The 13,621-nt window shown below is 34.9% G+C and overlaps 1 protein-coding gene and 1 non-coding gene across 3 annotated transcripts in view; one reads left to right on the top strand and one right to left on the bottom strand.

Annotated features, from left to right (window-relative positions):
• The window catches only part of Nagk (N-acetylglucosamine kinase), a 28,217-nt gene that overhangs the window by 12,896 nt on the left and 1,700 nt on the right, over nt 1-13,621 (bottom strand). Inside the window, exon 1 of one of the 2 annotated variants that reach the window (XM_023173249.2) lies at nt 1,952-2,097. The exons of the other annotated variant lie outside the window; for it this stretch is intronic. The gene's annotated coding sequence lies outside the window, so the exon portion shown is untranslated. Of the gene's footprint in view, nt 1-1,951; nt 2,098-13,621 lie in introns of those variants that run through there. 2 annotated transcript variants of the gene reach the window in all.
• Nucleotides 6,744-6,815, top strand: TRNAD-GUC (transfer RNA aspartic acid (anticodon GUC)). The gene has a single exon. It is a non-coding gene; the product is annotated as a tRNA-Asp (tRNA).

Raw genomic sequence — 13,621 nt, forward strand, 5'->3', positions numbered from 1 at the left:
TGGTGTAAACCTCGAAGTAGAAATGGGTCAATTGAGGCTGAGCCTCTGGCGAGAAGCGCTTACTGCGCAACCTCTGCTGCAGGCAACCAGTGATGTAATTGAACCCAGGTTTGGGTTCAATAAACCCTACAAAATACACGTAAAATAGACCACTGAGTTAAATGCTACAAAGGCAATACGCATATATACAGACGGCTCAAAAACCAAAGAAGGCTCAGGATGTGGGGTCTACTCCAAATCTATAAGCCAAAGGATTCAGTGGGGAATGGGAAAAATACCAGCGTGGTTCAAAAAAAACTGGCTGGTATCTCAATCGCCATGAAAGAAATAACCAGGAAAGGAATTTCTAGCAAAAACATAACAATCTGCACTGATAGCAGACAAACCCTATTAGCCTTGAACAGATGACATGTTACCTAATACTAGAGAGCCACCAAGATTTAGCCAAAGCCTCGGTAGGGCAATTAAAAGGCGCGACAGGAGAAAAGGTAATCGCATTGCCGAGTCCTTAGCCAAGGAAGCGGCTGGACTAAGAATTTTAGGAACCAGAGGCACTTATGCCTGATGACTTCGACAATTGCAAAGCTAGCCAAACGTTACATCCATGTTCAATCCCTGAAGAGATGGAATGAAATCAAAGGATGCAGTCTTGCCAGGATCACTCTGGGCGACCCTGGAAAGCTGGCGCCGAAGAAATATCTGGCGGTGATCAGGAAAAATCTACGATCAACAGTAGGATTTCTAACTTGGCCAATGTCAACTAAGGAAACACCTTCATAATATATGGCTAGTGAACAGACCTCTATGCAGGATGTGTGAATAGGAAGATGAATCTGTCAGGCATGTCATATGCGAGTGTCCCGAGTGTGTGTTCGACGAGTCTTGGCCTTCGATACGAAGGAGATGTCTTCTAGTGACCTGTCCACCTTCCTGGAAAGGACATAATGGACGATAACCTAGGAGGACAACTCCTCGGGAGGATGTAGAATGGGTCACATGTGAGCTGAGTGCTGTGGGCTTACACTCACCCTCTCTACTCTACAAATTCAGACACAGAGATTTACTGAATAGACTTCAGAGGAATCCGGAGGTAGAAATTTTCTTAAATAGGTATTCAATTGTTGAATAGTGTCATTGCTTATTTTGTTCCTTCTAGATAAAAAACATCTCACAAGATTAAATATCTTCAAAACATAACCAACAAAAACACATGATAAACAAAACGTATTAGATTCTTTAAGAGGTGCCTGCATAAATGGATTTCATTTGCTGTCAGACAGATAATTAAAGAAAAAATTGTGAAAATATTTCGAAAATATAAAATATTACCTATTATTATTAGTATCCTTCAGTTCCTAGATAATCAAAAAAATCGTAAGAGCTGAAGCGAGTATACGAAAAAAATTAAAAGGAGAAGCGAAAAAAAAATTTTGAATTGAATTTGTATTAATTTGCTCATGTCTCATTGAAATTCAAATTCAAATGTTCACATAGCTTGTCATCTTTCCGTTTTGGTTTCAGGATTAACTGAATGAATAAAATAAATAAATAACTGATCTATATTCAAGTTTTATTGTATTAGTTTATTTGTTTAGTATTTAGTTTTATTGTATATTGTAACTGCAGTAACGTTAGTTACAATTAAAAGTGGTAAAAAACATAAAAATTTTCATTTCTATTTTCATTATGATCTCCTACCACGTAGTTACGGCTACATCCATCAATTTATTAATCTATATTCAATAGTCCTTCATATAATTTCAAAAATAAATAACTATCTCTGTGTGGGATTCCGCAAAGTTTTGAAAACTGCGTGTAAATCCTAATAGAGAGACCCATATAATGGAAAAAAAACGATAAAACAAAAAAAACACAGAATATTTGAAGAAGTAAAAGAATATTTTATTAATAGAAGTACCCATGAACGATAAAAATAACTATTTTGTCTCACCAGTTTCGATATACACTGAATTGTCAAGAATGAAAACAATATTTCCAATATTTCAAATCACGAATCTGATCGGCGTACTGGATGGAAACAAGTCTTGTACAAATCAAGGCAAGTATCCTTGATCATCGTGGTTTTTTGAAATAGACATTTTTTTTGGCCTGATAAAATGATATTCTTATGTTTTTTTTTTAAACTCAGTAAGATATAGGGGAGACTGGCTAGACGGAGTTGAAGGATTCAACAGTAATTTATAAGAAATGTTCATTTTGTTTTTCCAGTACTGGTTTATGGAAATGATGTAGAAGTGTAGAAGAGAAAAAGGTATAAAAAACTAATCAAGCATAACATAGTTATGCTTGAGGAAGCTATTGTATAGCGAAACTTGGTCGCGGTTTTTGTAAAACCCTTTATAGTGAAAATCATACAATAAACTGTATTGATTCAATCAATGAAAAAAGTATAGTCGAAGTAAACGATATTGTGCACTCTTAAAGTTGGTGGCACTCTCAAAGGCCAAAAAATCAATCATAGAAATGAACCGGCAGCGAATTAGCCCCCGTGGACTTGTCGGTTCATATTGGATAATTTTTACGAATCGAGTGACGAATAGAATTCATGTTATACGATTAATTTTCGGCCTAGACTATAAAGAAACATGTCGTAATCATTTCAAAGAATATGGAATTCTTACATTTCACTCTGTTCACATCTACAAATGCATACTATATGCAAAAAGTAATTATCATAACTTTTCTCTCAAGTCTGATTATCACGACTACCCAACTTGACCCTCAAAACTTATTAGGCCTCCTTAACATGGAACTAGTCTTTATAAGAAAAGCCCAATATACAGAGGAATTCAATTTCTAAATCATCTGCCTGCCTGTATAAGATTGAAACACAACGTCAATGTTTTCAAGAGAAAACTCAAAAACTCTCTGTGTAATGAATGTTACTATGACATATCAGAATTCAGAGCCAAAAAGATAACGTGAGTTATGACAGTCGGATGCCCTGGTTATTATTATAACCTTCAAAACCTCCAATATTGTCATTTCATCTGATTTTATGTATACATTAGGTCTGCTGTGACTGTTCCAATGTCATGTTAATCTGATCTGACTGGAATAAAAATCATTATTATTATGATTTAGGATAAACTTTCAGTTTCTATGTGAGGCATATGGACTTTCAAGCCCAGGTCTACCCTACTGTATATGATTTTTTTTTCTCATGAAAGTTCGATCTAGTCATTGACGATTTTACTGATCCTAGGCAACATTTCTTCAGTTATCTATCATACATTTCGTTATCGGCATCGAAAATAACTTCCATTCGTTGCCATTCTCGAAATGAGGCACCTAATCGTGTGAAAGTAATTATGCTGATATGAAAAAAATAACAGTTTCATAACATAACGAATGTTTTCATCAGAATGTATTTTATCTCCCACCGCAAATATATTGATTTCTTTTTTATCAGCATCATCCACCATTCAGCGGCATTGCAAAGTATTTTGCCTATCTTAAATGACCATAGTTTACTTTCAATTTAAAATGATTGGGTTGTATAACCTTTAATTGATCCTAGTTTGACAATACGAGTAGATTGATTAGTTGACTTAAATACTAACAATGTGATTCCTTTTGTGTTGATTGTTGAAGCAATATATTTTTATTCCACGCTGTTATAACATATATGTCTGCCAACATCGACAATTGTGGTTCACAATCATAAAAAGTTATTCATTATGAACCAATAACGATTGCGAATTATTTAAAAGAACCAAAGTCAAGAGGTCAAACAAGTTTATAGTTTATTGACTTCGTGTATACTGTAAGTGTTACATTGAAAGTAAAGAGATGACCAATAATTGAAAGAAATCAAAAAAACATAGAACACGTTGAGTTGTGAAAAAAATATTTTGCATGCATTGTGCCGGCGACTGTTTTTGTCAACAACGAAATGTCCCGTCGGTAGGAGGAAAAATCAAAAGGTTTCGGTGTTTCGTCAGTGTTTTTGTGAACAGAGTTCGCTATGTGGAAATGGTTGGCGACAAAAACAAGCTACTATTCAAATATAACATATCTGTAATTTGTATAGTTTGAAAATTTTTGATCCCAGTACATTTAACAACTTCTCAAATTCGTGATTGGACATTCTTAGAAAATTACGAAACGATGATCTTAGTTCCATTCGTTACTATGTCGTCATTCATCAAATTTTCCATAATTTTATCAATTCTATAATGTATTCGTTATTTTAACTATGATCTCGTCTAAGTTCATGAAGTGGAAGCAATAGAAAACATTTCACAACAAAATACGCGACTCAGACTAATTTTTTTCTGTTTGGTGGAACACGAGTTTGTTTTCGAACCTAAAACAAGTTTTTCATTTCTGTTCTTGAAAACGAAACTAGTCGCAAGCGAGTTCGTTAGGTGAAAACCAGGCTTTAGGAATCAAATCACTGGATAAAGCTACTGTGGTAGAGAAACATGTTTGTGGATATCAAATCGTGAGGTGTAATTTTTGAAATTTAGGAATCAAGCATCATCAGGTGGTGATTTCTTTAACAGCTCCACAAATTCCATCAAAATTGAACTGAGTCGCATTATTTCCTGAAACATTTCCTTTAATTATTCTGTTCTATTTCATCATTATTTTGTTTCTTTCTATACTTTTGTATACAATTGTACCACAATTTTGTACTTTACCACTATATTATACTGTGATTTTACTACTATATTGTATTTTGTTTTATATTATTAGTATTGTGTTATGTATTTATTATCTTTAGTTTAGTTCGAAATTTTACAAATTTTTTTTATAACAAATTGTAATTGGGACTACCCGTTGAATAAAATTAATAAATCAATAAATGAGTATTAGGACAAGTTGAAATATGAATTTCTGAATACAATTAGTTCGTCAAATCTTATGAGCGATTGAGCATTCTTACAACTGTCGCGTTATCTGCTCCATATCGAAATTAAAAAAGCTCTTCCTATAACATTTGCCAAGATATATCAACATTATGTACGAGTGGTCAAATATAAAAGAGGCCTCTGCAATTGGATAGTTTTAATATCTTCAATTAGATATAGGAATAAATTACTTTGTCTAATTTCCACTTACTTAATGTATTGATGTTAATACGACCAAGGTTTCGGTTTTTACACCATTCTCAAGTGTTCTAACACTACTCCACTACTATCACAAATTTAATATCTTCCTATGTTTGACAATTTGTAACAGAAAATCCTAAGAAATTTTAAATGAAATCTGAATGTTCGAAAAGTTAATGCCAGGAAAGCAACAATCAAGGAATGGAAAAACAAATTCATTTGACTCGATACTTAATTTTTTGATCCATTGCTGGTTTTCGTGGATATTAATTGTGAGATATTCATTATTGATATTTTAAAACAATAACCGTTTATAATTGCTAATCGATTCTCGGTCTATTTTCGAAATTTATGTTATATGATGTTTTCATCAGATATCTGCAAATAGATTGAAATAGTTAAAAGCAACTACGTTTGTAATGACATGATCATAGAAAGCATGAATTATGTAGGTATATATATTCGTCATCTCAATGACGTTCGTTTTAGTATGTTTTGGTATGTTGGAACAGAAATGATTGAAAAAATAGATAACATCATAACCCGTAATATTTTTCGAGCTAGTGAAAATACCTATCATTTAAGTTAATGAACAAATTGCATTTCTACAGATCAAAACGTTAGAAACAGAGCCGTAGCGAAAAGAAAAACCAGGGAGGGAAAGGAATCCAAATTTTCGCAACCCCACCAGCAAAATTTCCCAACTTTCGAAAAAATGAAAGCCGAGGGATTAGTTACTACTATAATATATTAATTTTCTCACTTAGCTATCCGAAGATTGGCTGAATGCTTATGCCCGTTAAGGTATGCACGAACAAAAATAAATTTTGGCAATCATAAAAATAATAATGGGAATTATTCTACTTTGGACCAAGGTCCTTGATCTTTCACCATATCCACCATGTATAGGAATATTCGATACAAATGGATTTAATGGGTTTTCCTCTTTCACAATGGTTTTTTGATATGTAATTTACTTTGAAAAAATGAGGCCTTTTCTAGCTGGAAAATCCAACATGGGATGACGAAATGAGAACTGAAAAAATTCAAACAAATTCTAATTTCTTTTATTGTTTTCTACTATTATTTTCTATCTTCACGGCCCGAAATTTCACAACTTTTCCAAGTCGAAAAAACAGCGAAAAGTTGGGAATTTTGTAAAATTGTCCTTCAAAATTTGTGTACTGTTCAGGACTGTTCTCTTACTTGGGAGACATTAAACTTTTTTGAAGTTTTCAAACAACTCAGAATTTCAAGGTATTGGATCTCCAAGTTATGCTTGTTGGGAAATCCCAACCTTCTCCTGGTTCTTTCCCTTTTCTTATTACCTCTCCCTTTCTTTTCTCTTTTTTATTAATTTTTTTCACTATTATTTTTTTCTTCACGGCCCAAAATTTCCCAACTTTTTCCCAAGTCGAAAAAGCAGGGGGGAGGCTCCCTTCAACCCACCAATGGCAACGGCCCTGGTTAGAAACATAATGTTTTATTTACGATATAATATATTATATCGAATGAATATTCAAAGGAGGTAGTTACTGGTGATCCAAAATAACGTTATTTCGGGGCTTTATGGATGGAATATATCATTTCGGAAATGTAAAAAAACCAATCATTTTGATTACGTATCAAATATCTCATCAATTATGTGCTCCATATGATTATGAGTCCCCGGTAGTATAGTGGTCAGTATCCCCGCCTGTCACGCGGGAGACCGGGGTTCGATTCCCCGCCGAGGAGATTTTTTTTTTAAAGTCAAGTAGAAGAGCAATCTATAGTGACTTTTCACTGAAGAATTGAACTTCGCCTTTTATTTTCACCTGGCAAATTGTATTCTTTTCCATTTTCTTAAATGTAAAATTGAAGCATTGGACTAATGAAGCCGTTTATCATTAATTGTTAGTTTTGAAATGTTACATGTAGGTAAATTATTTTTATGCCTCAAATATTCAGTAAAATACAATCGAAATTACATCTTATGAAAATATATATTTTTCGTTCCAGGATATTTCATATTCATAAAAATCTTATCAAGGCTTATCAAAGCGCCTGATTTTCGCTTTCCTCAGTTCGAGTGGGCTGAAGTCGGAAACTGGGAATTTCATCATGGCGTTCCAGGATGATATCTTCAACACCTTAGTCTACCGCAGTCGCGTGATGGGTATACAGGTTCCTGACATAAGGTGCAGGGCCTGCCGCGAGGCGCCCGAGACCATAATGAACTTGCTATCAGCATGTCCAGCATATGCGGTCTCGGCCTATATCCATCGACATAACGCGGCCCTAAGAGGGTTATATTCCCATCTACGGCACTCTTACGGTATTGACGAGACACCGGTGTTGCCATACGCTCCGGGGGATATTGAATCCGTTGTGGAGAACGAGAAGTGCCGCATTTATTGGAACTATTCGTTCCTCACCCTCAAGCTCATACAAGCTAAAAAGCCTGATGTAGTCCTTCTCGACCACCAGAACAAGACAATATTTGTCGTGGAGTATTCAGCTTCTGGTGAGACGAATATCGTCCGAAAAGAGGAAGAGAAACGGATAAAATATCGAGATTTTCTCGTCGAACTCCGCAGACGCTATCCAGATCACTCAGTCAAGATGGTTGTTCTGATTATTGGAGTCCTTGGTGGAATTATGCCCTTTCTACTCTCGAATCTTAAAATCATACCGGCTTGCCGCACTAAGGCAAACATCTTAGCCGGACAGTTGCAGGAGGCTTGTCATTTTTAAAATCATACCGGCTTGCCGTACTAAGGCAGAAATCTTAGCCGCACAGATGCAGGAGGCTGTCATTCTTAGCTCACTGCGCTTGCTCAAGGCACATGATTCTTGGGCCCAAAGATCACTTACCCCACGGTGTGGGGAGTGGTCATTGGTTTATAATGCTGGCGCGCCCTCCCGAATGTATCGGGGCTTCGGAAGATAGGGCCTAACCAGCAAACTACGGTTGAAAAAAATATTGAAATTGAACAAATATTTAAAAAAGTACACTTCTCTAGTCACTTTTCATTTCATTTTCGTTGAGAAAAAAATACAATGACTCGCTTATAATGTTGATGAAACAAAAAAAAATTGGAATACTCGGCCGTTTTTTATATGAAGCCTATGTGCATGTTTTTATTTTCATAAAGCTGTACATACTAAAATAATGCTTCAATGAAAGCTTGACTATCCTCTAATATTTTTTTTTTTGGAGTATGCAGTTCAAATTTTTATATAATTGTATTGAATTCATTTTCTATGAAAAGCACAAAGCAATTTAGGTTTACAATAATTTTTAGTATCGGCAATTAGTATCACCATCGTCTTATGATACTAATTGAATTGACGAAACGTTTAGAAGAAATATATTCTGCACTCCTTTTATGTCGTAGGATTCGATAGGACTAACATTACAAAATTGCGAATCAATCAACAGATTAGAGGATTAGTTAGATGACAAGTTTATCAATCTAAATTATGCTAAAAATCCCCTAGGAAATATATCAGTTACGTCGGTTATTAAGAAAATCCCCCTTTATCATAAATAGGATTATTAGAAAAACATGGCTATAAACTGCTATAATAGAGATACCAATAGAACAATTAAACTCTTATCACTTTGAGACAGAAAAATAATATTTTTTTCTCAATAAAGCAAGATAAACTGTATGCTTATTGACGAGAAAACATAAACAAATGACTGTGTTCGTGAAATCATAGATTTACAGTTCAACTGTGAATCATTGTATGAAGTCAGACATAAAAACATTGCAGTAATCGAAATCAATGTTTGTGGCTATATATTTATGCCACCTTGATGAAATGTATTTACCGAAAAAAAATATCAAAGGGAAATTTCCATAAAAGTTCTAAGGCTACGTACACATGCGAGCGTTGAATGCCGCGTTACAGCGCGCGTCAGATAACCAATAGCCATGTCTCTTTGAAAGACCTGCAAGCACTAATCATTATTGAATTTTGAATATCAAAGCAACAATAGAGAGAAAATAAAGCCTCTTTGATAATTCAAGGTATCACTGTATTCTTATTCCTAAATATTAGGAAAATGACACAGATAATTGAAAGTTGTGCAATAATTTTCGAGTCACAACCAATCCATTTTCCTGAAAAACTTGATGTTTTTCGAATTTTTGCGATTAGTATTTTTGCTGCCTTGTGGTAAATTTTTGACGGCTCACCCCGTATAACCGAGATTTCGATCAGGTGACATCAAGTATTAACAAAAAGAAGATAAATATATTTTCGGGATCAGGATTTTCTGATCCTGTATATCGCATTCGTAATCTCGCCTAGTACCACTAAAGACATTGATGGCAAATGAAAATGCAGCCGCTGAACTATGAGAACAAAAACAGTTGTTTTATATTATCTGTTGATAATAGTTTCAGAAGAAGCTATTTGAGGACATTTGAATTGTTTAAAAGCGGTGAAAACAAGATCGACACATCTGCTTGATGCACTGACTCCTGCATTTGGGAACTTTCATCTGTAAAATCTAAAAGGAAACTTTTCAATTTTGTACGACGAACAGTGAGTTAGGATTTTTCTGGAACTCCATTTAAGTGACCAACGTGTGAAAAAGCCCGATTATCTGTAACAACGTCATCTTCAACTCAATACATAGAAGTCTTTGTGAAGCAGCTTCAGAATTTTTCATGAAAAGTAAGTATCAACATTTTGGATCGTTTTCCAAAAACTGTCGCTTGCAAATAAAAAAAAAGGATTATGACCATTGAACTTGAAACTGATGCTGATGCTGAGAACTTAGCCAATAACGTAGAGGCGAGATTTTTCAATCCATAAGCTTTTTTACAAGCAAGAGATGATTATCACATACTTGATAGTCTAATGAAAAAAATTGTTCTACACCAGAACTGATTGCCTCTTGATGCATATTTCGTTAATGATGTTTCCATCATCAGGAGCTGGAAGTTTCAGAAGATTCTTATTTAGTTAGCGAAACGCGTCTCCAGAAACGTCCCCAGATGTTTCAATTCTACCTACAGACATTTCTGAGAAACATGCATTTTTTGGCTAGTACTTTGGTGCATATTGTCATAAAACTCTCATCACTCTACCAAAAAACATGTTGTGAGAAAAGTGGGTTCCACAGATATATGAGCAACCAACCTGTGTGGATTGCTAAGCTTCATTTTAGACTCTTATTGACTTACCTACAGAGTAGGTTTATGGACTGACACCTGTCAGAAAACATCTACCCCCCTGGCTATTACCACGAAGGAAGTTGGATTATATTTGGCAGGTGTCAGATAAGCAGATTGTAGATAATTTTGTTGAATATTTTTACCACATCCCCTTAACTTTATATCTCCTCGTTTCTTCTTATGTTCTTCAAATGGTTTAGGTTGAAGTAGCTGTCATTAATGTACACCGTTTATATATTTTTCCACTCCGGGACCGTCTTGTATTTTATTTGAGATTCTATTACTGTTCTGTGAATCTTGTGTATATAATTTAAAAAGTATTCGATTACAAAAAAAAATCAAACATTGGGACACTAATTTTTCGTTCAATAGGTCTTGATAGCTTATATACATGTATGAGAGACTATTATAACTGCATTTTGAAAACAAAAAGAGGAAGTTAGAAAAATAGAAACAGATAGAATATTTATGAATAAACATAGACATAGAGGAAGACGCAAACATATAAAAACAAACACAGAGACATGGAGACAGTGATATAGAAACAGATACCTAAATATAGAAACATAGATACATAGGCACAGAGATGAGATATAGAGACGAGAAACAAATACTCGAAGACAGAGATTTGGTGGCAGATATGTAAATACAGAGACTTGCAAATGAAGTCATAGATACAGAAAACTAAACAAAGACCTAGATACTCAAGTGAGATATAATGAAATAGAAAAGGAAAGACAGGCACAGAGATATAAGCATGCGTTTCTCTCCTAGATTTAATAACAGTCATAGATACATTGTAACAGAAACCTTGAGATAAAGAGACACAAATCTAGATACAAATATAATTCCGGTAAGAGACAGATAGGCATTGACAAAGAGATGTATATGGAACGAGACGAGGATACCGAACAAATGAAGGCTGCGATAGGAAAGTAGAGACATAAAAACACCGGGACAAACAGTTATGAAAACACGAATTTATAATGAAGGCAACCAATCATGAATCAAACAAGACGTGGAAAATGTGAAAACGTGTATGAAAATATGAAGTAAGGGCCCCTTCATTCACGCCGGTATCCAGGCCAGGCCATGTATGTGAAAAAAAACAAAAGGTCTTCCGAGCAGGAGACGAACTTGAAGAATATTGGCCAAATACCCCCGAGAGGGAAGCAAGGGCCATACAAAGGGAGAGAGAAAGAAAGAGAGAGTATATAACAGGTGGTATCTGTGAAATTTCATACTGTTATCTTCTATATTTGTCTAGGAAAATCATTATTCCGTGTTTGCAAGTAGTTACTATTGTTTCAACAGAACTTATCGCTTATCAATTGTTAAATCTGTCAACTTCACATTTTTACATAAAAGCCTCATTAAGCAAATACTTTCAATACGCAACAATTAGCACACGTGGAAATTGTTATGTCTGCGTTTCGTTGATAAAAAATCGACGGCTTCCTCTCGAGGTCATTACAGTATTTAACGAGGTGTTCAACACCAGACTCACCACAATTTCATTTTATCACAGTTATCAAATAATTGCCCATTTCAATAGGTTTATATGAGTAAGTGCTTAAGTGATGACATCCTTCCACGAGTTGTTGACCTTTATCCAAAATGTGTATTGATTTAGAAAATACTTTGAAGGTCAAATCCAATTCACTATCTAAATTCTTAATTCGTTGGAAAGATCAGTTTTTTTATAAAAAAGTGGTTTATTCAGGTTGTTCCACAAACACTCAAAGTCAAAGTAGTTTCGAAATATATTTTTGTTCCTGTTCGTATCTGAAAGAAACTTCTATGTATGCATTAGGTACATTAGGTACATATACAGTGCATTTTTTTAATGGAAAGGGGAGTCTTGTGACACATAATTTTGGAGCCCCTGACGAATACTTCACAACCTTACAATATGAAGTCAATATCTTCACCTACTACAAAATGGCGGAACATTTAATAATTTTCTGAAGACAAACATTAATATCGATATTTCTAGAAATATTCCTTTTTATGTGCCATATGGCAATTCCAACAACCCGATAAGGTTTGTTAAGTTATTTTTTGTTTATAAAAACGACAAAAAATGTCAGTACGACAATGTTCAGTTAGAATATTCTCATTTAGTTTTCGGCTTTACTAGTAGAAAGGTGCCACGTCGACAATCGTTGAAATGGTTAATTCTCGTCCACTGAAAGAAAAAATTGAAGCGCTTTTTATTTACGGTGCGACGCGTAACTTTCACGAGACCGAAAGGATTTTCAATGAACGTTTTCCGTATCGTCCTATCTGTAGAAAATATTTGAGGGAACTTCCAAATCCAAATTCACAACTACAGCCCCCAGGTCATCTGTCAATTCCGAAAGAACAGCAAGTGCAAATAATTGATGAGATGGTAGTAAATCCTGAACAGTCTACTTATTCCGTCGCGAATGTTTGTGAGGTGTCTCCTACTGTGTGGAGACTTTTGAAGAGGAATAGGTATCTTCCATACAAAATTAAAATGGAAGGTACACCAATTAACTGAAGATGACCCTGATCGAAGAAGAGAATTCTGCGAAATCATGACTGAAACCATTGCAAGGCATTCTACCTATCTCCACACTATTTGTTTCACTGACGAATGTACATTTTTTCAAACGGCAAAGTTCACAGAAAAAATTGCCATTATTGGAGTGACACCAACCCTCACGTTTTCCGGGAAACATACCCAATATCCAGAAAAAATTAACGTTTGGACAGGAATATTGGGAAACGATATTGTAGGACCTTTACTTATTGATCAAAATTTAACAGGGGAACTGTATTCGAATATGCTGGAAACTACTGTCGACCCTCTCATCACTGAAATCGTCGAAGCGAATCTTAATGAATTCGATATGGATATTGTATTCCAACAAGATGGAGCACCACCACGTTACTCCAAACAAGTAAGAAACTATTTGGATACTACTTTTCCCGGTCGTTGTATTGGCCGTCGAGGTCCTACAGAATGGCCAGTTCACTCGCCAGGTTTGACACCTTTGGACTTTTTTATGGGGATAATTGAAGCAAAATATTGGATATACGGCAGAGAATAATAAATATTTGTATATATATTGACGTTACTGTGTTCGAAAATGTTCGGCGTGAAATATCGGATAGGGTGTTCATATGTCAAGAAGTTCAAGGCAACCATTTCGAGCATCTTTTGAATTGACCTCAAGCTTATTACCTCATATTATGTAGTTAAATGTCAATGTATTCAGGCAATTATTAAAAGTTCCGCCCAGTCGCCATCTTGAAAGTTTCATCTGTCAATTTTACCTCAAAATAAAGTATTCATGCATTAATTTAATTATTTCGAATTTCAATTTTTTGAGTCGACCCGTT

Source organism: Leptinotarsa decemlineata, unplaced genomic scaffold (genome assembly GCF_025532065.1).
Source record: "Leptinotarsa decemlineata unplaced genomic scaffold, Ldec_3_MD MMD2_tig00001064_RagTag_RagTag, whole genome shotgun sequence".
In the NCBI taxonomy this organism is placed as follows: domain Eukaryota; kingdom Metazoa; phylum Arthropoda; class Insecta; order Coleoptera; family Chrysomelidae; genus Leptinotarsa; species Leptinotarsa decemlineata.